Source organism: Canis lupus, chromosome 15, assembly GCF_048164855.1.
Source record: "Canis lupus baileyi chromosome 15, mCanLup2.hap1, whole genome shotgun sequence".
NCBI classification, from domain to species: domain Eukaryota; kingdom Metazoa; phylum Chordata; class Mammalia; order Carnivora; family Canidae; genus Canis; species Canis lupus.
This window is the reverse complement of record NC_132852.1, coordinates 40,147,083-40,170,899: the sequence shown is the minus strand read 5'-3', so window position 1 is coordinate 40,170,899 and position 23,817 is coordinate 40,147,083. Positions and strand designations below refer to the sequence as shown.

General features: G+C 36.2%; 1 protein-coding gene across 15 annotated transcripts in view; it reads right to left on the bottom strand.

Annotated features, from left to right (window-relative positions):
• Positions 1-23,817, bottom strand: part of PSD3 (pleckstrin and Sec7 domain containing 3) — a 592,272-nt gene that overhangs the window by 279,096 nt on the left and 289,359 nt on the right. The window lies entirely within an intron of this gene.

Genomic DNA, 23,817 nt, shown 5'->3' with positions numbered 1-23,817 from the left:
TCAGAAGTCAGCAAAACCCTCAAGAGCATAGTTGGCAGGCCAGCCTGTGGGAGAGGTCCTCGGCCACCTCACAACAGCTTCCCACCTTACTGCTCTGCACCAACTCCATATTCATATAACATGGCCTTGCTTCCTTGTCTTCTGCCCTCAGCTCTGATCCCTACCTGGCCTGCTGAACAGGTCACTGACCCTGGCTCCAGGCTGACTGCTTATGCTGTGTTGACTCACCCTGGGTCACTCACACACTCCCTTTACTAGCAATGGGTGTTGGCAACCTACTCACTCCTCAGAATCTGACCTCAGCTCCATCCTTTTTTTTTTTCCCCACTTCACTACTCCTCCTCCATTCTGACAGCTTGCAGTGACCTCTTCCTACAAAGACAGAAATGCCTTGGTGTTTCATGCGTAAAATTCTCAAGTAAAACACATAATAAAACCTTTAGTCCCATTTTGTAGGGCCTCTTTCAGCAATCAAATTACTCCTAATAAATCAGGGAGAGTGTCTGAGTGACCTTGAATAAATCTCAATTCCTCTTTGAGCCTACGCTTAATAGTTCCAGTTTTCTCATCTAAAATTTCAGGGATATCAAAAAAAAAAAAAAAAAAAAAAAAAAAAAAAAAAAAAAAAAAAATAAAATTTCAGGGATATCAGACTAGATAACCTTTTAAGACTACCTCCAGTTCTTGCCCTTGAGTTCCTAATCTCAGTGAAATGACACCACCAGACATTCAGAAATCCTCTCTCTCACTCATCCCCATATCCAAATGAACAAATTATTCCCTCTATCCCTGTCACTTTGTCTTCTGTTCCTCCTAATTTTGCTTAAACATTGCCTCAACCTCCTCTATAGAGCCAACGTTAACCCTCTCACACCTTTTAGCTCCCCTTCAGACTTCTCCCAGTGTCTTCTAACATTCTCCTGAGTGTGAGCTTGGGTGCCTTCCTAAGAGTTTATATGATCCTCCAGAAAATGTTCTGATACACAGTCAACAATGAATGAAAGAATGAAAAGAATAAAGAAAGCCTGTAAAAATCTTCAGGCCCAAATCTATAAAAGGGACTTAAGTAATATATATTTTTAAATTTTTTCTTATTTTTAAAATTTGACTTAGGTAATATTTTCTGTTTTTTAAATATTGGAAAACAAAGCACTGAGCAAGAGGTAGATTAGAACAAGTGGGGTAGGGTGGAGGTAATAGTTATGAGCCAGAAGATGTGATAAACATTTTGATACACAAGATCTAATTTAATCCTTGTAACAACTGTTCAAGGGGATTTAATGTTGTCTCCATTTTACAGTTAAGGGAAAGGATCTCCAGAAAACTGCAATAATTTGCCCAAAGTCACAAGGCCAGTTAAGTGGCAGGGTCAGAACTACACCCAAGATGATGTGACTCCAAAACTCTATTGCTCTTTCCTAGACTTGATACTATCACGATTCTACCTTCAAAGCACTGGCTCACATGAGCAGTGCCCACTACAGCTAGCCAATTTTATCTCATATTAAAATTCTAGAATTTAAGAAATCAAAGTATTTAAGAAAAAGTGGGAAACTCTTGACATCCCAGCTGTGCTATTCATGTATAGACTCTATAGTTGTATGTTGGCCCTAGCTATACATACCAGTCAGTATCTTTAAAATGTAATATTGTATAACCCAATCTTGTGCTAAGATTATCCAACAGTACCTTATCTACAAGCACACTGCATTTGGGGATGCCCTCCTTTATCTATGTTAAGCTTCCCAGAGATTGCAATATAATAATATGGGCTTTGATGCACTGCATCTAATTTTATCGTAAAAGAAACATTCTCTGCCATCCAGTTACCATGGATGAAACAGTAACTACTGCAAACAGAAGAAAAAAGCAGGTGGAGTCCTGAAGTAAAAGTGAAATGTAAATGAAACCTAAATTATTTTAAAATAGTAGGTCAACTACCGGTTGTATATTTGAACAAAATCGTTTAACAAAACCAGGAGGAAAGAGTGTAAAACCATTAACAAGAGTCAAATGAGGAAAATATGCTTTCAACATTTTCACTTTTTTTCTTTCGAAATCTTTAGTGATTCAAATTTGAGAGTCCTCTTATAGGGAAGATATTAAAAAGGAATTACAAATGCAAAAGAACAGAAGAGCATTTTACCTTTTATTCCAGTTTCTAGAAATAGTCTTCCTATATTCCTGGAATATACTTATTTTTGAGATTTCATCCTAGTCCACCCTGTGATCCTTTTAGAAACCCAGTACAGTCTAAAACTACAAAAACAGATGTACTCAAATCTTCCACACAGACCTGTACAGATCAGAGTGGTCAAGCATAGAGTCCTAGCACCATAAAGAACTTCAGAACATTATAAGTACTGAAGAAAGTATGAAACACAAAAACAAAACAAATCAAAAACAAAAAAAAAATCACAAACCTTTTAATCACAAAAAAACTGATGTCATATTCCAAATATGAAGCAAGCATATTCTTAAAAAATGTGTAGTTATTTACAGGTATACTTATAAGTATATTCTATCCATACTGTATATAAATATAAATGGCTTTTGCTATCATAGTGGGCCACACCACTACCTAGGGGTCAAAAAGCAATTGATACCTATCTATTTTAAACTATAAGCCTAGAGATTACATCATTTTGGTGCTCTCCTTCAGAGTTTAATCATTTTGATGAAAATTACTAGAACTACTTATTTCTGGCTAAAATCTACAATTTATGCCTTTTGGGTTAGATCCCATGAAGACAAGATCCCATATCCACCCTCATAATAACCTTTCATAGGCTAGAATAATCAGCTAGAGCCATTCAGTTCTTCATTTTCCAAGTCAAGAACCGTGTTGCAAAGGATTAGATATCGAGTAGCTTTACATGATTAAGAGCAGAGTCAAATCTCTTATACTTTCCACTATAATGGAACACAAGTCATATGATCTTGAAGACTCATCTAGAATGACTAACCAATTCCTTTAGCCTTACGATACAGTTTCCATTTCTATTAATAATTATTTCTATTTAATAATTTTTATTTAATAATTATTGATAGCAGGTTTCTTTTAAAAGCTAATATATATACTTGTCCAACTATATACTTTATAGAAAATATATTTTTAAAAGTTTAACTTAGAATGTGCAGGTTCCTTAATTTGCCAACCTCCCCTAACACCACCACCATTAACACATTAGTATCTGATCTTTAAAATTCATACCTATGATTTAAGTAGACTTCTTTTTTTTTCTTTAAAGATTTCATGTATTTAGAGAGCACACATGCACAGGCACACACATGAGCAGGGTTGGGGGCAGAAGGCAGAGAGAGAGAGAGAGAAACTGAGAGAGAATCTCAAGCAGACTCAGTACTGAGTGTGGAGCCTGCCTGACACGGGGCTCAATCCCACAACCTCAAGACCATGACCTGGGCAGAAATGAAGAGTCGGATGCTATCCCGAGCCACCCAGGTGTCCCACAATTTTTTTTAACAGAAATGGCATCATTTAATACTTAATGTTATTTTGGATTTTTTTCCTTCATTTATTCCTAAAAAATAATAAATAATATTTAATCAATATTACACTTGCTAAGTATTATTAGCACAAGCTTTACAAGTGTTTTCACATTTAATCTTCACAGCCAGTCCATGTACTTATGTATTGGAAACTGGTAACAGAGAAAAGAGAAATAATCTGCCCAAGGTCATAGAATTAGTTTTAAGTATGGAGGAGAGGATGAAAATCCAGGCAGCCTAAATGAAACTGTACACTCTCAACCCTTCACTATGACATACCTGTAAGTACACACAATGCTATGTGGTTCTTTTTATGACTATATTAATTGAATGAATATAACATAATTTACTTAATCCCTTACCAAAGATGGCTATCTGTTTTACTTTTAATTTCTTGCTTTGGTACACAGTGCTGCAATTAATGTCCTTGTACACACAGCCTTGTACATTTAAGTACCCAGCATCTTCTCTTTTTCTTTGAAATAATTCTAACTTAGAAAAAAGCTGTACCAATAGTACAGAGTTTCTGAATACCCTTTATACCTGGCCTTCCCCTAATGTTAACTTATAAAACTAAACTATAATGACTAAAACCAAGACATTAACATCAGTATGGTCTTATTAAACTAAACTACAGAACTTATTTGAATTTCACCGGTTTTTCCATTACTGTCTCTCTTTAATTCCAGGACCCTATCCAGGATTCTATGATCCATTTGGTCATTGTGTTTTCCTATACTCCTCTAATCTGTTTATAGTTCTCCAATCTTTCATGACCTTGACACTCCTGATGAGAATTGGCTGTTCTATGGAATATTCCTCAGTTTGAGTTTGCTTGTGTTTTCTCATGTTTACAGTGAGGTTAGGCATTTTTCAATGGATACTTGTTTCTTTCTATGGGGTATAATCGAATATAATATTTTTGCTCGAATCATTCCAGCGTTGACCTTGGGCATCTCTCTAGGTTGGCCAGGGGTCCTGGCATGCCTCTCTCCTTTGTTGAGCACTTCCTTAACTTTCTGGCATTCTGAGATGTATTTTCCCTGCCTCACGCCTAGAACCAAACACTCTCCCAAGGACCTCTGGTTCCTTTTATTGGTGAATAATACTTAAAATCAAGGTCTGGATGCTAGGAAGGTCACTGCTTCTGGATCCTCTCAGCAGGCAGAACCAGGAAATATCTGGATGTGTACTAACCCAGCATATACACACCCAGCTATATTTCTGTGTCTTTACATTAAAAACTATAAATTCATACTGATAACTCCAATTCCAATCTGACACCAAAGGGTTTGATTTTACCCCCTTTGTAATTTGTAATGTCTTTCTCCTATAGAGAGAAACCTGGCTCTTACCATCTACAGTTTATTTGCTTATTTGTTTAATCTTAGTAATAATTTCAGAATTGCTGCCTCATGGCCTCCTGTGTTCATAGGAAATAATGTGAAGTTTAGAAACACTAATTTTTTAGTGTTAAAAAGCACTTCTCAAATGCAAATACTGCCAGATAGTTCTCTATTTCTTAATAATGTAAAACACACCACAAATCAGAGTTTGGCCTTTTCATAAAAATATATGTGGGTACCTATAGAAGTACTGACACTATTTACTGGAGGTTAACAGCACTGGAAAAATCCTTACAGTAAGCTTTATTAAAAGTATCATAAACAAGGAAAATATAAGACCATAAGAACTTGAAGAAGTTACTGAAGAGAGTTTCTAAAGGTTTAGTTTTCAGGTATTTTTAATTCAATTTTTCCTATTAAAAATGTACCTGGTATAGTAGACAGACAAAAAAATATATAATCTCAAAGTCAGTAGCATTATGGAAATATGAAGAGAAAGAAATAAGTAAAAGTAATTGCAATCTCTTAGAGCTCTTGGGAAAATATACCTTAGCATATAAAAGTGGGTAAATGACTGGAAAAAGATGAAATCTGAAAGAGTTCCAGTAATTTTGAATATGAAAGCATCAAGTTTTGATCAAAACACCAGCAGAGATCCTGGCAGGATGATGACAAGAAAAAGATGTGTGCTTCCTTTGCAGGTGCTAAATAGCTAAATTAACTACTGTATGAATAACTTATATACAATTTACCCAGAATGCAGAAAGCAATTCCAAAAACAACAACAACAACAACAACAACAACAACAACAACAGCTAATTCTCCTCTTAAAGCTAGTAAAAAATGACACAGAAGAAGTGGTTTCTTTAGCAGGACTCCAATCATCAATGACTACCACTTCAGGTTTGGGTAGAGGCTGGGAAGAGAAGGAAAGAAAACAGACACTGGCAAGACCTAGGAAGAAAAGTCTGGGAAGACTCTGGAATGCTTAGTATGCACCAGAAGTTTAAAGAGCTAGCTGTGCTCATCTTATTATTTTAGCTTTTATGTACATATCTTTAGAAGGCTGAATAAAATGGCCATTGGCAGTTACATCCTTTGTATTTTTAAAAGGTTAGCAAGAAGTATTCTAAGACTTTTTAGATAGATGCATGTATTTCAAAATAAAAATTTCACACAATCTTTTTAAAAACTACCTGGGTGACCCAGTTGGTTAAGTGTCTGACTCTTGATTGAAGTTCAGGTCATGATCTCAGGATTGTGAGATCGAGCCCCAGTGTGGAGCCTGCTTAAGATATTCTCTCTCTCTCTCTCTCTCTCTCTCTCTCTCTCTCTCTCTCTCCTTCCACTCACCTCTCCCTATCTATAAATAAATAAATGAATGAATAAATAAATAAAAGCTTATAGATAAATTAGGTAAAAAGAAGGTAACATACAAAGTAATTAATGCTTATAAAAAATTTTCCTTCATGCTAAATTAATATAAAAAAAAATCAGTGGAGGGATCCCTGGGTGGCGCAGCGGTTTGGCGCCTGCCTTTGGCCCAGGGCGCGATCCTGGAGACCCGGGATCGAATCCCACATCGGGCTCCCGGTGCATGGAGTCTGCTTCTCCCTCTGCCTGTGTTTCTGCCTCTCTCTCTCTCTCTCTGTGACTATCATAAATAAATAAAAATTTAAAAAAAAATCAGTGGATAACACTGAGTTTTTTGATAGATGCCACAGGGCCATGCCACTCTACACAGAAGCTGCGATTGTATTCATATTTTATCACCCATCTATAGCAGGGTACAAAGTCCACTAAAAATGGTCAAGAGTTAAGTATTGTGGGGAAATATGAAGGAAGAGTGGTATACTTTTACGGAAGGCCACAATCCCCAGGTTTTCATCAGTATATCTGGAGTTCTGAAAAATTTAGAAATACATAACTAACTCTTTAGACTTTCATATGTAATTCTACTGGGTTCTAATAGCTGAAGAAAAGTTGACACAAAAGTCACATCACATAATTGCCCAGTCTTTTTAAAAATGATATTTCTACATTAAGTGTGTAACTTTTTTACATTCCTATTCTTCTACTTTAATCTAAAAAAAAAATCTGATTTTATGCTATAGTGGTTCAAACAGCTCAGTGTAAATAACCAATACACATGGATGTTCTAAGTGTATCACACACTGTCACCTTTCCATTCTCTACACTTGGCACTTAAACTATTACCCCACCTCTCTAATCTAGAGTTCTGTCTCCTATTTTAGCCTCGCAGAATCCATAAGAACCACCTTTTAAATGATTAACTAAATTCTACTTTCTCAAAGGAGGTTTCCATGATCCCTAGTTGGAAGTCATTTCTCTTTATTCTGAAAGCCCAAAGCTTTTTATACGCAACTAACTCTACTGTAGTCTGAACATGCTTGCCCTCCCTCCCATGATTCTCATTCCATATGTGCTGCTGAGAAGGAACTCTGCAGGTAGAATTAAATTTATTAATCAGTTGACCTTAATACAGGATGATCATCCTTGATCATTTAGGTGGGCCCAATTTCATTTTACAAGCCCTCCAAAATATAAGAGGAAGGCAGAACAGTCACTCGGGAGATGTGCCAAAAAGAAGAGCAGAGGAAATATGAAGCAGAAGGGAGGTCAGAGAGACATGAAGAAGGAGAAGAACTTGGGCCATCATTGCTGGGTGTGAAGATGAGAAAAGGCACCAGAAGCCAAGGAATGTGGCTGGCTTCTAAAAGCTGAGAATGACCACTAGCCAACATCCAACAAGGAAATGAGGACCTCAGTTCTATAACCACATGGAACTGATTTCTGCCAACAGCCTATATGAGCTTGAAAATGGATTTACCCTCAGAGCTTTCAGAAAGAGTAAATTTGTCTACACCTTGACTTGGTTTTGTGAGATGTGGAGCATAAAAATCCAGGTCAACCCAAACCTGTGACCTACAAATCAGTAAGAAAATCAGTCTGTGTTGTTTTAAGCTGCAGAGTTTATGGTAATTTGTTACAAGAGCAATAGAAAACTAACATGTTTGCTTTTGCACTTTATCCTACTCAAGAAACCTTCATATCTCCTAGGACATCAGAAATGTCTGAGGAGCTTTTAAAAATGCAGATGGACCCAGAGACTTGAAATTGATGAGGAGGGGAGAACTGGGAGAAGACATCAAGATTTTATTTACAGCTCCACAAGTGACATTTTCCCCAACACTTTTTTTTTAATATTAGCATCACCAGAGAAAGTTCCTCCTGCATGCCCATTCCTAAGATATTCCCACTCTCACAACCTCAGACTTTTTTTTATTCACCATAGGTCAGCTTTGTTTATAATAGAACTTCATACATCATATAACCATGCATTGCATACATTTGTTTATAAAGCTTTTTTCATTCATGAACACCACACTACGTGCCATAGTTCATCCATTCATCTGTTAACAGACTTTTGGGTTGTTACCAGTTTAGAACTATTATGAATAAGGTTGCTAACAAGTATTTTTGCGACATAGGCTTTCATTTATCTAGAATTGCTAAATCATAGGATAAATGTATGTTTAGTTTCATAAGAAAGTTCAAGACCTTACTTCAAAGAGTCTATACCATTTAATACTTTCCACCTAAGTAAGAATACAGTAGTTGCCTATTATTTCTCCTCTCACCTCAAATGATTTTAATGTGTAGACAGAGTTGTGAACTACTATATTATATTAAAAATTCCTTCAAGGCAAGATGCATGTCTCACTCATCTCTGCTTTCCCCAATATATTTAGCACAGTCTTTACCAAAGCAGAAACTCATGAATCCTACCAAATTTCATCTTTTTTTAAAAAGATTTACTTATTTATTCATGAGAGACACAGAAAGAGAAAGAAGGCAGAGACATAGGCAGAGGGAAAAGCAGGCTCCCTGCAGGGAGCCTGATGTGGGACTCGATCCTAGTCCCCGGGATCATGCCCTGAGCCAAAGGCAGATGCTCAACCGCTGAGCTACCTAGGCATCCCTCAAATTTCATTTTAATCCAGTTTTTTATTACTTTTGTCATACATGGCAAACCTATTAAGTATGCCTTTTCTACCTAACCACAATTAGTGTATAATTTTGAGTAAAGCATTTCATAATCTGTATAATCATCGGTCCAAAATTTGTTTTCCCTAACAAATTCTGAGCTCTATGAGGGCATAATCTGTATCTGTCTTATTTAGGGGCTGCACCCCAGAATCTAACAGAGATTGGCCCATAGCAGGACCTCAATGAACGAACAACAAGTGTTGGGGAAAGAAAAACTCTTCCTGCTAAGTACTTTGTGTGTTTATTTAAATCAAAACAACAAGGCACAAATCTCTACTCTCGGAGGGTCCTAAGTTTATAGGCTCTTAATATTTGGGGACCAAAGATCCTTCTGCAATCTGATTAAAAATATAGTTTTTCATACTTAATATTAAATAATAATTTAGTATTTAATAATAATTTAATATTTATGGATCCCCTTGCTCTCAAAAAAAAAAAAGATGGAATTATATATACACACACACATTCACAATTCTGCATACAATGTCAAGTTGTTCACATGATGCTCACAAAGCCAATTCATGGTCAGAAATCACTGCAAAGTGTTTTATGTAAAACTACTTTCTTTCACAAGTATTTGTTGAATACCTGATTTGTCCTGGAATTACACTAGGTATTAAGATACTGTGACCAATAAGACACAGTCTCCGCCCTTAAGAATAGGGTGAGAGAAAACAAAAGCAAAAATGAACTATTGGGACTTCAACAGGATAAAAAGCTTTTACACAGCAAAAGAAACAACCAATAAGACTAATAGGCAACCTATGGGATGGGAGAGATATTTGCAAATGACATATCAGATAAAGGGCTAGTATCCAAGATCTATAAAAAACTTGTCAAACTCAATACCCAAAAAGTCCAGTCAAGAAATGGGCAGAAGATATGAACAGACATTTTCCCAAAAAAGACAAACAAATGGCCAACAGACACATGAAAAAATGCTCAACATCACTTGGCATCAGGGAAATACAATTGCAAACCACAATTAGATACCACCTCACACCTGTCAGAATGGATAAAACAATTCAGGAAACAATAGATGTTGGCAAGGATGTGGAGAAAGGGGAACCCTCTTACACTGTTGGTGGGAATGCAAGCTGGTGTAGCCACTCCTGAAAATACAGAGGTTCCCCAAAAAAGTTAAATATAGAACTACCTTATGATCCAGCAATTTAACTATTGGATATTTATCCAAAGGATACACACACACAGTGATTCGAAGGGGCACTTGCACCCCAGTGTTTATAGCAGTAATGTCCACAATAGCCAAACTATGGAAAGAGCCCAGATGCCAACAGATGAATAGATAAGATTTCACTCATAAGTGGGGTTTAGGAAACGAAACAGATGAACACAGGGGAGGGGAAGAAAAAATAGAAATAAGATAAAAACAGAGAGGGATGACTGGGTGGCTCAGAGGTTTAGTGCCTGCTTTCGGCCTGGGGCATGATCCTGGAGTTCCGGGATCAAGTCCCACATTGGGCTCCCTGCATGGAGCCTGCTTCTCTCTCTGCCTATGTCTTTGCATCCCTCTCTCTCTCTGTGTCTCTCATGAATAAATAAATAAAATCTTAAAAAAAAAAAAAAGACACAGAGAGAGGCAAACCAGAAGAGACTCAACTATTTGGAATAAACTGAGAGTCACTGGAGGGGAGGTGGGTAGCGGGATGGTCTAGATGGGTGATGGGCATTAAGGAGGACACTTGATATAATGAGCACTGGGTGTTATATGCAACTGATGAATCACTAAATTCTACCCCTGAAACTCATAATATGCTATATGTTAACTACATTGAATTTAAATAAAATTAAAAAAAAAAAGAATAGGGTCAGGGAAATGAATAAAGAATATGTCACACACACACACTGGAATATTACACAGCCATAAAAATGACAGCATACCATTTGATACAATATGGACCTAGAAAGTATTATGCTAAATGAAATAAGCCAGGAAGAGAAAGATAAACACTCGTTTATCACTCGTGTGATATGATTTCACTCGTGTGGAATGATTTCACTCGTGTGGAATTTAAGAAACAAAACGAATGAACAAAGTGGGGGGCGGAGACAAATAAAAAAACAGATTCTTAACTATACAGAATATTCAGATGGTTACCAGAGGGAAGGAGAGGGGATGGGATGGGTGAGTTAGGTGAAGAGCATTAAGAATACATTTATCTTGATGAGCACTGAGTAATATACAGAACTGCTGAATCACTATATTATACACCCGAACTAATATAACACTGTACGATAACTACACTGGAATTAAAATTAAAAAATGAATACATAAACAAAAAGAATCAGAACTATAAATACAGAAAACTAACTGATGGATGCCAGAGAGGAGAAGGGTGCAGGGTTGGGCAAAATGGGTGAGAGGGAGAGGAATAAGCAAGCCACAGGAATAAAAAGCAGAACATAAGGAATACAGTCCAGAATATTATAATACCAACATAATGGGTCAGATGATAGATATACTTGTGGTGAACATACCACAACACATAATCTTGTCAAATCACTAAACTGTACGCTTGAAATTAATGTAACATTGTGTGTCAACTATACTCAATTTTTTAAAAAAGGGCCAAGGAGGTCATACACAAGCAACAAGCCATATCATCTAATAAAAATTCAGATACTCTCAAAATCCATAACTCTTTTCAAATATGCCTTTCTTTGGTGAAGTCTACAACATATGACAACCTGAAATGCAAACAACCCTTCAAGGTAATATTTTAGGTACACAGATTCGTCTTTGATTTATGTTTCTACAAGTGAAAGAAAACAAAAGAAAAAGAAGTCAAAACAAAATTTATCTATGTTGCATTCTTAAGGAATAATTGCTTTTGATTGCTTCTAGAATTAAGTAACCACCAGGTAAAATGACTTGCCTAGGATTAAGTACTGACTTCCCTTAATGGTGTTCTTTAAATGGCAGTGTATTGAAATGAACATAGTAATTCATTTACATGAAACCATCAGAATTTTCAACAGGTAGCTGAGATGATGAGGGAGAAGTGCAGGAATGTCTACTGGTCAACAGTAAAGCTGTGTACCTACATCATACTAGAAACACTTCCTTGTGAAGTGTGGGAAAATGCTATTTCATGTTTTTTTCTGAAAAAGCAGCATTACAGCACAATAACTATACTTCAATCTATGACAAGTCTGAGGGAAGGGTAAATGTTACAATTACTAAAATAAAAAGCTTTAAATTAACAACAAAAAATCCAACATTGACAGGGAATGGAGTTCATAAATGAGTAGAGAAATGAATTATTCTACAATACTGGATTTTCTGATGTCAGCTAATTTCTTTAAATACCAAAATCTTTATAAAATAGTTTTGTTGGCAATCTTTCCAAATCTATTTCACACTGTCTCCTTAAACTAAAGTTTAATGCAACATTTTTGACAACTCATTAAATAGAACCATTTCTTTGATGTGCCATATAATATAAAATAATGTAATTAAATATAACTTCTCTGAGAAGTTACTTGACTACATAGATTTCCTATCCTTTGTCAAAACAACTCCAGCTGTTCCATTTGGAGACCCAGAGCTTTTTACGGTTTCATTTCCTTGTCACCTCATTATCACATCACTTCTTGCTAAGGTCCATAGAGCTAACAGCACTCACTCCAGCTTCATCCTTCCAATTCATGGCTAACTGGGAAAATAACAAAATTAAGTTAAATTTTCAAATAAAAAATTTAAATGAAGACCTAAATACTTGTGTTTTATGAAGTATGTTTATGAAAAACTAATTGGATATGGCTATTACTTTGTCAGTAAAGAGCTGGTTGAGATTGGCAAGTGCCCCAGCCAGCTCATAGACTGAAGCAGTCGTTTGTGTATCAAGTATCCACCTGTGTCTGCATGTCCATTTGCTTAGGATACACCAAGGAAGGGAGATAAGGATGAAAATTTTGAAGTAAAAATTGTGGTTTTTATTCAAAATAGGCCACAAATGCGGGCCTGAGTAAAATATTAAGGTCTGTTACACAGACACTGTAACACTCATTTCTTCTGGCTGTTTAGAGGTCTTATTTTAACTTTGTGTTTTCAATTTTCTGAGTCTTTTTCAGACAATTGACCTTTACATGAGTAAAACATCAATACAACCACAAAAATTGTTTATGGCATTTTTATTGTACAGCTAAAAATGCCTTTCTATTAAAATTTGTTTCATTGTATCCTTAATGGATAGGTAAGCATTGTACTTAGAATACGTATTTGCTGACAATTCATTTACATTTGATTGCAGACCTGTTTAAAAAAAAAAAAAGCACATCACTCCTAAGGAACCCATCCCCATGTGGTGTATCATAAGCAAAAGGACAATGGTTTAAATTCACAGTGTGACTCATGACATTCATACTAATATCATATGTTCATACTTGAGTGAAAGGAGCAGCAACCTGGACAGATTATGCTATGATGTTTTAAAAAATCTCCAAACATACAATTTAACTTCCATAGAGACATCTGAATATGAAATTCTGTAGCACTCCTTCATGATCAAATTAAAAATAGAATCTCTGTGGGAATCATTAATATTCCATTAAAATACCCATAATGATTACTATCTTGCTACTCAAACTTCTTTCCTTTCTTTTTTCCTTTTTTTTTTTTTTTTTTTGGTTAAAAAATCTGTTCGTACTCTTTAAGTAGCATCTGTTCTGCCAAAATGTTCTACCAGACTTCTTTTTGGTAGATTTTTAAAAAAAGATTTTATTTATTAATTTATAAGAGACACAGAGAGAGAGGAAGAGACACAGGCAGAGGGAGAAGCAGGCTCCCTGTGGGGATCCCGATGCAGGACTTGACCCCAGGACTCCAGGATCACGAACAGAGCCAAAGGCAGATTCTGCTCAACCACTGAGACACCCAGGTGTCCCTTGGTAATTTTTTTTTTTTTGGTAATTTTTTTTTTTTAAGCATGAACGTGATTTGTGGATTTTCAGCTACTTCAAAGTATTATCCTCATTACAGTTACCATGTTTCATTCAAGGTCTGAACCATATGAAAAAGCAGCATCATTATTCAGTCCGTGACGAGCACAGGACTGACAGCAAAGCATGTTTCTAGATCTCCATGGGGAAAGCAGAAGGAGAAACACACCACGAACCTTTCATCACAACTCAGCTTGATTCATTTTACTGAAAAAAAGCAGTAATCTTTATTTTAAACAAGAACCTTTAGAGCTTTTCTCTGAAAAAGCTTGCTAACATAGCTTTTCTCTTTAAAAGCTATCCTGCTTATACCAGGATAAGTATCCAAGCCCTTTTCCTCCATAGATACTGTTGCTACCAGGTTTCCATGACCTTCTCTCTAAGAGAACTCACCTACTCTAGGCAACAGTAGATGCTCTTTTTTTAGCTACACTTAAATACCACCCATAAGTTCCTATTTTCAACTACATACTCCGAATATAACTCAGATCAAGTATTTTTGAGAATCCACTTCAAGCTTTTCATTTATAAAAAGTTCAGACTTTTTTCTGACTGCAGCCTGTTTCTTCCTCTCATGTAATTCTTTAGGACTAAGCCTTTGAGAATGCTGCTACAACAAAAGTGATTTTCCTGGATTTAACTCTGAACTTTCACTATTAGGTACACACTTGTTTGTCTAAACCAATAAATGCAATATGAAGGATAAAACTTGATATGATTTGAGTTTACAAAGAGGAAAATGATGTTCAGAATGCTTCCAATATTTAGATTGAAAGGTACCTTAAAGATTATTTGTAAGATTTTTCCAATGTATCTGCCATGGAATATTTAGATCAAAAAATATGAGCACAACAGAAGACCAGAGCAAGAAGTTCAGGTCCGGGTGGCAAGTGGTGGTGACAGAACAGGAGTAGGCCTTAGACATGATGGGCTAAAGGAGACCAAACAGATTATGGGCACAGCCCAAATATCTTATTTTACAAAGAAGAAACTAAGGCACAAAGAGTTGAAATAACACCGAGGGTCCATCATCAGTCATTGGCAGCTAAGACAGGCTCTGAGCCAGTGACCTCCACAACCCAGTCACAAAAACTATAGTAGTAGAAAAAACAAGGAAGCTAACATTTATGAACATTTGAATGCATTTTAGATCACATAATGCTAGCCACTGAACACACATCATCTTACTTAATCCTCAAAATGACTCCTGGAGGAAAGTAGTATTATCCATGTTATACATGAGGAAACTGAAAAAAGTTAATCAGGTAAAATATTGGGCTTGCTTTCCAGATCTGATACTATTCACTTCAAATGGCCACAAAGCCTACCATGACATTCAGCCTAATAGGTCAAACATTAACTCAGAAAAAAAATTATGGTTGTTCTACCTTTTATTGCTCTTCCATTCCACGCAGATTAGAATGCAGGTGATATAAGAGGTGGCAGATAGGCAATTCAGGGTAACAATTTAGCAAGAGAAACTCTAATGATAAACTTGAAATAATAAAATAGTATATTTTTCTCAATACTGTCAATTACCCCTCTCCACATCACTATTCCTTCTCTCATGGGCAGATCATTTCTTTATCATCTTTTCCATTTCTATTTCCACATCTTCTCAAAAAATCTCTACACTCTCTGGAGTAATCATAAAGGTAGATTTACATGACTTTCCAGCTTTCAACTCTTCAAAATAATTCCCATTGCCTTTTTCTTAATATGCCATTGTTTCTAATGCTGCTACACAGTTATACCTATCCTGTTGATATTTGGTAATTTATTTTTATTTTTTTATTTTTAAAATATTTTATTTATTTATTCATGAGAGACACAGAGAGGCCGAGACGTAGGCAGAAGGAACAGCAGACTCCCTACAGGGAGCCTGATGAGGGACTCGATCCCAGGACCCTGGGATCACCACCTGAGCCAAACACAGATGTTCATCCACTGAGCCACCCACTCAACCACTGAGCCACCCAGGCACCCTGATATTTGTTATTTTTTTTTAAGATTTTATTTATTTATTCATGAGTGACAAACAGAGAGAGAGGCAGAGACATGAAACTTGATCCTGGACCCCAGGATCATGCCCGAGCCAAAGGCAGATGCTCAACCGCTGGGCCACGCAGGTGTCCTGATATTTGGTATTTTAAAAGCAAGAGCCAAGAGTGGTAAAATTTCATTAAGCTGATTTTTATATGATTCCTAAATCTCTGGCTGAGTGGAGAGAACAGCCTCATTTGCCTTATTTTTTTTTTTTAAGTGAGCCTTTTCTTCATGAAAGTTTTATTGAGATAATTTCAGATCTGCATATAGTTGTTAGAAATAATAGATTTCTTATACCTTTTACCCAGTTCTCTCCAATGGTAACATTTGCAAAACCACAGTATAATATCACAACCAGAGTACTGACATTAACAAAATCCGATCTTAGATTTTTGTCTTCAGTGATAATATTTGAAGAGAAGATGAAAGCAAAAGTGATGTGTGCAAGGGGGAGTGCGGGATGTTGCTTAAGGTCAGTTTTGGGCTAAAAGAAAAGAAGGGCAATTTTAGGTGTTAAATTTTCAACCCTCTCCCTGGCTGAAAGGGTTAAATTAGATAGAAGCCTGGGAGTGAAGTGGCCTGGATTTGCTCTTTTTTTAAGAAGAATTCTTACAGCTCTTCCTTCATGTCACACTGTGTGAAGCAGGTCCTTTTCAGGGATTGAGATCACAGAAAAATCACTGATCTCTAAGTCTAACTGCTGACTGATTTTTGTTTGTTTACCCTTAAATACAACTGTAACTGATTGAAAAGCCTAATGGTTATCAACCTTCACAGGATATTTCCTAATCATATTTCTTCCTTGTCCAATAAGACAGATTAATCTTTATTTAAAATGTATTTTTCACCCCAAAGAGTCAAAGCAATCTCTAAAAAGTAAAGCAAAGTGGAAGGCATCACAATTCTGAACTTCAAGTTTTATTACAAAGGTGTAGTGATCAAGACACTATGGTACTGGCATAAAAAATAAGCAAAAAGATTAATGGAACAGAATAGAAAACCCAGAAATGAACCCACAACTATATGGCCAACTAACATTGACAAAGCAGGAAAGAAGATCCAATGGAAAAAAAAGGACAGTTTCTTCAACAAATAGTGTTAGGAAAACTGGACAGCAATATACAGAAGAATGAAACTGGACCACCTTACACAAAAAGGAATTCACAATGGATGAAAGACCTAAATGTGAGAGAGGAAACCATCAAAATCCAAAAGAACACAGGCAATAACCTCTTTGACATTGGCTATAGCAGCTTCTTACTAGATATGTCTCCTGAGGTAAGGGAAACAAAAGCAAAAATAAACTACTGGGATAGGACTTCATCAAGATACAAAGCTTCTGCACAGTGAAGGAACAACAACAACAAAAAAACTCAAAGGCAGTCTACGGAATGGGAGAAGATATTTACAAATGACATATACGATAAAGGGTTGGTATCCAAAATATATAAAGAACTTATCAAACTCAATATCCAAAAAAACAAATAATCCAGTTAAAAAATGGACAGAAGACATGGACAGACACTTTTCCAGAGCCAACTTATAGATGGCTAACAGACACATCACTCAGCATCAGGGAAATACAAATCAAAACTACAATGAGCTACCTCCTCACACCTGTCAGAATGGCTAAAATTAACAAAACAGGAAACAGGTGTTGGCAAGGATGCAGAGAAAGGGGAATCCTCTTGCACTGTTGGTGGGAATGCAAACTAGTGCAGCCACTCTGGAAAACAGTGTGGAGGTTCCTCAAAAAGTTCAAAACAGAATACCTTACAGTCCACCAATTGCACTACCAGGTATTTACACAAGGGATACAAAAATACTGATTTGAAGGGATACATGCACCCCGATGTTCATTGCTGCATTATCGACAATAGCCAAATTATGGAAAGAGCCGAAATGTGCATCGACTGATGAATGGATATAGATGTGGTCAAATATTATATATATATACTTACACATGCAACAGAATATTACTTAGCCATCAAAAAATGAAATCTTATCATTTGCAACCATGTGCATAGATCTAGAGCATCTTACGCTAAGCTAAATAAGTCAGTCAAAGAAAGACAAATACTATATAATTTCACTCATATGTGGAACTTAAGAAACAAAACAGATGAACATGTGGTAAGAGGAAGAGAGGCAAACCAGAAAACAGACTCTTAACTTTTAGAGAACAAAGCATTACTGGAGGGGAGGTGGGCAGGTGAATGGATTAAAAGGCTGATGGGTATTAAGGAGCGCACTTGTGGGGGATCCCTGGGTGGCTCAGCGGTTTAGCGCCTGCCTTCGGCCCAGGGTGTGATCCTGGAGTCCCAGGATCCAGTCCCACAACAGGCTCCTTGCGTGGAGCCTGCTTGTGTCTCTGTCTCTGTCTCTCTGTCTGTCTCTCAAATAAATAAATAAAATTAAAAAAAAAAAAGGAGGTACTTGTGATAAGTTTGGGTGTTGCATGTAAGTGATGAATCACTGGACTCTACACCTGCAACTAGTATTAAGTTGTATGTTAACTGGACTTTAAAAACTTGAAAAAAAATTAACTCTTTTTTTTTTTTTTGCTGACCTTTTAAGTATATCTGTTTAAATGATACCCTTCTGGCTAATTTCTCCATCATTTTCACAAATTATTTTTCCCTAATAATACCAAATAGGAAAACTGCATTTACAATAAAACATAATGCTTTCTTTCTTTTTTTAAAAAAATATTTTATTTATTATTTGTTTGAGACAGAGAGAGAGAAGGAGAGAGGCAGAGACACAGGCAGAGGAACTAGCAGGCTCCATGCAGGGAGCCCGACGCGGGACTCGATCCCAGGTCTCCAGGATCACGCCCTGGGCTGAAGGCAGCGCTAAACCGCTGAGTCACCCGGGCTGCCCGAACATAATGCTTTCAGCCAACTACCTATGTTAAGGATTATATATAGCAGCTTATATATTCTTAGAAATTTCTTATAAAAAAAGCTCACAGAAATTCTGTCTTTAGTGAAAGCTAAAGGAAAACAAGCACATCTGAATAAGAACTTTCATTGGGATTCTGAGCAATACAGTATGTAACCTTTTAATTCACTATGTTATTTACCATTCCACTTAATGGAATGATGCATATAAATCCCACTAAGCCAGGCATACTGATTAACATTCTGTCAATTTAATTTAATTGCCACTCCCCCCTACCCTGCAATCTTCACACACACACACACACACACTCTCTCTCTCTCTCTCTCTCTTTCTCTCTCAAACACTTTTCACCAGTAACTACATCCCTGAGAGAGTGAAAACTTTTGGTTTTCCCTCACTGGAATGCAAGTTAATATAATGTTAATAAATTCTCAACATGCAAGTAATTTCTACCCCCAAAATTAAAATTTCAGATATTCTAAAGTCAAACATCTAATCATAACCAGGAGCCTGAAAGGATGGCATGTTATTGACTTGCCCAAGCAAGATTTATTTACCTTGCTTTTTTTTTATTTCCAGTGACACTGCCTTGTAACCAGAGCTATTATTAAAGCTATTTGTGTACATAAGCAGATTTAAAAGGAGTTATGTTTCAAAACCTCTGCAAAATGTATTCAGTTTTTTTTAGTTGTATTAGAATCATTTTGAAAGTTGTGGGTGGTTTGTTGTTTCTACTCTCTCATCATTAAGATGGTATAAAAGTTCTTAAGACATTTTTTTAGATAATTTTTTTCTAATTTCCTTTGGCACCTATTGAATTCAACTGCTGCTCAAGAAAAAAGAAACTTAAAACCTAACTATGACAAGGATAAAAATATTAAGAATGTTACTTGAGTATCACATGGTAGGTGGCAATAAGAAAGTTGAGTTAGAAAACAACCAGGGTTTCATGTTTCATTGCCAAAATCTTGAATCTTGAATCTGAATCTCCCCAAAATAAAATTATGCAGACAATAACTTACCTTCCATCCTATATGTTTACATGACACTTTTCTTCGGCTCTTTTTGCCTTATTTCCCATTGCTTCTTTCATGCTTTCATGTAAATATATTTTGAAATGGCTACTTTCCCTCTAAATATACTATAACTGGTGGCCATCTCCCAAAGTTCCTGTGTTTCCCCCTATATGTAATGAGAAATGAAGGATTATCAACTGCCAGGGTTAGAAATGGAAAGCAGAATGAAGATAAAAATGTAGCTCTTCTGTTAAAACCAAGAATAGAGATTTATAGGAAACTCAGAAGATATAAAACTTACAGAACAGTTTAAGACCAAACTTAAACTGGTCCTGGAATCCTGATGAACCTTTGAGGAAGCAAATTAGTTCCTGTCCCCTTTGATGATCCCAAATAATCCTGGGATATTAATGGAGATGTGAATTATTTGAAGTGGTGAAAAATACTGGGGAAAAAAGAAAGGTTGCTAGATGTCCAACTGCTCTCTTATATTTTCTCCAAATAGTCCTAGGTAAGAAAGCTCAGGACCTCCAATCTTGCAACTTCAAAGATCCAAACCAAATATCACATATAAAAGTGTGGCAAGAGGGATAAGATCTAGGAGAAATCGCTTATTGTTAACAAGGTAAAAAGGCAAGGAAAACATATTGCTAACCAAGGTTCATTTTCAGGTGCCTCCACGATGATAAGACAGACTTTACGGAACAAATGTATCCTGCAGAAAATTTTGATGGCCATTCTTTGGAATCAACAAGTCTCCGGAAAGAAAGGAAGCTATAAATGATAAGGGTTAAAAATCTTACCACAGAAAGAGGAAATATTCAAGGTCAAGGTCACAGATGGCCCATTTAAAAGAGCAAGAGAATGTGTATGCTTAGGCTAAAAAAGGATGGGTAACAGAGGTCTTGTGAATTAATGCTAATCCCACGTGGCCTAGTACTTGTAAAACACCTAAGATCCAAACCCTAAAGGGATGCAGGCCCTTTCCAGTCCACTTCAAGCTAGGTTAAGAATAAAATAATATTAAAAATAAAAAGCTATGACAGCTAACACATACAGCATTTATTACATGCTAGAACTCTAAAGGCTTTATGTGTTAATTCATTCAATTATTAAAACTGATGAGGTGGGTACTAATAAAATCACCCATTTCGCAGATGAGGAAATCAAGAGACAAAGTTTCAGTGAATTTGCTTACAATCCCTAAACTAATAAGAGAGGGGAACTGGGATTAGAACCCAGTCAGAATAGCTTCCAAGTCATAGTCATAATCACCACACTACAGTGTCTCTCAAAAAGTTCAGTCTCCAACCCAGAGCTGGCCCACATTTACATTTTCATCCTTCTCTATTCGTGTATGTAAGAGTTTTATTACTTATTATAAAATCTTAGGAATGTCTTATTGAGTCTATCAGAACTCAAAGCAGAGCCTCCCTTCCCCCTTCTCTTCCACATCGTCCCTCCAGGATGTTTAAGCACAAACCACATCCAAGTAGTGCGATGGGCAGTCCCTATGCAAGCCATAAAACACGCCAGATTGTTTGGCATATTTCGTTAAATGAATTGCTATCCTGGTTTGGTGAAATAATAGAGAAAGGTACTTATGACAGAGATCATTAATGTTTATGGGTGGGAAAGGTGGGAAATGAAATACAATAATAATCTAACTAAAAAACAAAATAAGTCTACTATTACAATGGTACCTATGTTTCAAAGGCCTCTCTCAAACATCACATCCTCCCAGCCAGATGACAGCTTTAAAGAACCTAAATAATATTCTGTAACTGGTTGTCTTTTTAGTATTCAACTAATTCTACTTTACAATATAGGCATCTAGAATGTATACTCAAAGCAACTTGTGGGAGAAACATTCTTATTTGCACTAAGCACTCATTTATCTCTTAGGTCATCAGGTCAAAAGGGACACTGCAGTGGAACTGAAAATTATTTAAAAAAGCACAAAGTAGCATCTATCCCTTTCACAAAGTCTAAGGCAAAATTAAAGCAAAATATTAAATAACTGAAGTCTCCAAAGTGAAGGCTTGAAAAAAATTTCTCATCTTTCATACTTTTAAATACATTAAAGTTTATCTTTTTTGATAACCATTTCTGTTGAGAACAAGTAGAATCAGTTTATATTTTAATTTTAATATGGAATAACTGTTCATTTTAAGGGAAAAAGAACCACCCATCTTTCTTAGTGATTTGTGAGGAAAGGTGCCCAATTAGTTCCAGCATGTTTTCCAAATCTACAATACCCAATGAAAGCAAAGGGCCTTCACTAAGTATTTCCTATGACCCAACCACACTGACAATAGACATTAAGTGAAATATTACTGCCAGTCCAAAGAAATCTGAATAGACACAGATCCAAATGTTACTTTTGATCCAAAGAAACCTAAAAGTAATAGGATCTATATGTAGCAATGAAAGCCTCAGTTTAATCCATGTAACTCTAGGCATCTCACCTCATAAACTGATTGTACATGCCTGCAATTTTCAAGTTGGAGAGAGGGTAGAAGAAGACTGAGAGGGGTTAGGTTACTCAGAATCTGTAATGTAATATCAAACATTTTGTGTTTATCTGTGTGATGTGTCATTTTCCACAATAGTTCAAATCAACATTCCACTTAGTAATTTATCCCCGAAGAGAATCAAGAAACAGCCATTGAGAAAGAGAGTGAGGGAGAGAGTTTGAGAGAGAGAAGAGGAAAAAGAAGAAAGACAAAAAGAAGAGCACAAGAGAAAGGAAAAAGCAGAAACAGAACCAGAGGAGTAAGGGAGGGAAAAGAGGAGGAGGGAAGAGCCAGAGGGCAGGAAAGGAAAAAAGAACAGCCACATGGGAAAGAGAAATGAAACAAAAATGGTTTGAAGAAAACCTTTTCTAGATGGAATCTGCAGTAAAATCCAGATTCTTACTGAAATGGAACACTCCCCCATCTCAGGTGGGTGAGTGGCTGGAGTCTTTGCTATGAAAGGGAATCGGTATTTTACTTGACAGTTTCCATGCAAAAAACCACTGTCATTTTTCAGTGTCATTTCACTGTCATCTTCCTACAGTAAATAAAAGAGTTTAATAAATATTTTCCCCCCTGAGGTTTATAAACATGATCTCAATGGACAACTGTAACAATCATCCAGAAAATTCTCGGCAGAGTCAATCAAAGAACATATGTTTACCCAAGGTGAATGGCAGCCACTGGACTGTATGTTAACTATATTTGGTTTCAGACAGCTCATCAAACATGCTCTAAACCTGCCCAATAATTCATCCACAGTCATGCAGGTTACCACAAGCCTACCAATAGAATCTAAAAGCTTCACTATGAAAATTTTTCCTGCCAATTTCCATTTCTGACATAACTTGGTAAAAGCCTCACCAATCCTTATCTTAGAAAGACTGCATTATTTTCCAGGTTAATACCACTAAGCTGAAAAAAGGCTTATTAACATGTGTCTATAGTACATCTTCAATGGATATAAAGAATATATTTATTATGTCACAATCCAATACCGTTTCTCACTCAGAACCATAGCTTCAGCAATGGCAGCATTTGTCCTTTAAAGAAACAATTTAAAAAATACCTTCTTTATATAGTAACCTGAAGCTACTTTTCTTCCTGCTTTTTCCATAGTGTAATTTTTTAATGAGCTGCAATTAAAGTCAATAAAGAGAATCTCATAATACCATATTCTTGTGCCTTTTTTCACTTTCCATATATATATGTCTTTCAAAATACAGAACACTCTATATTTTATATGATTTAAAAAATATCATAAAACATAATAAAGGACTTATTTTCAACTGGTATTTTTTCCAGATCATACCATGATTCACGTGTCACCCTTAGAAAATTCAAAGGAATTGCCAAAGAAATCTACACATGTACAAAGATTTTAAAAAGGCTAGAATCAAACAAATCTGTAAAGCTCACATTGTCAACATACACATCTTATACTGA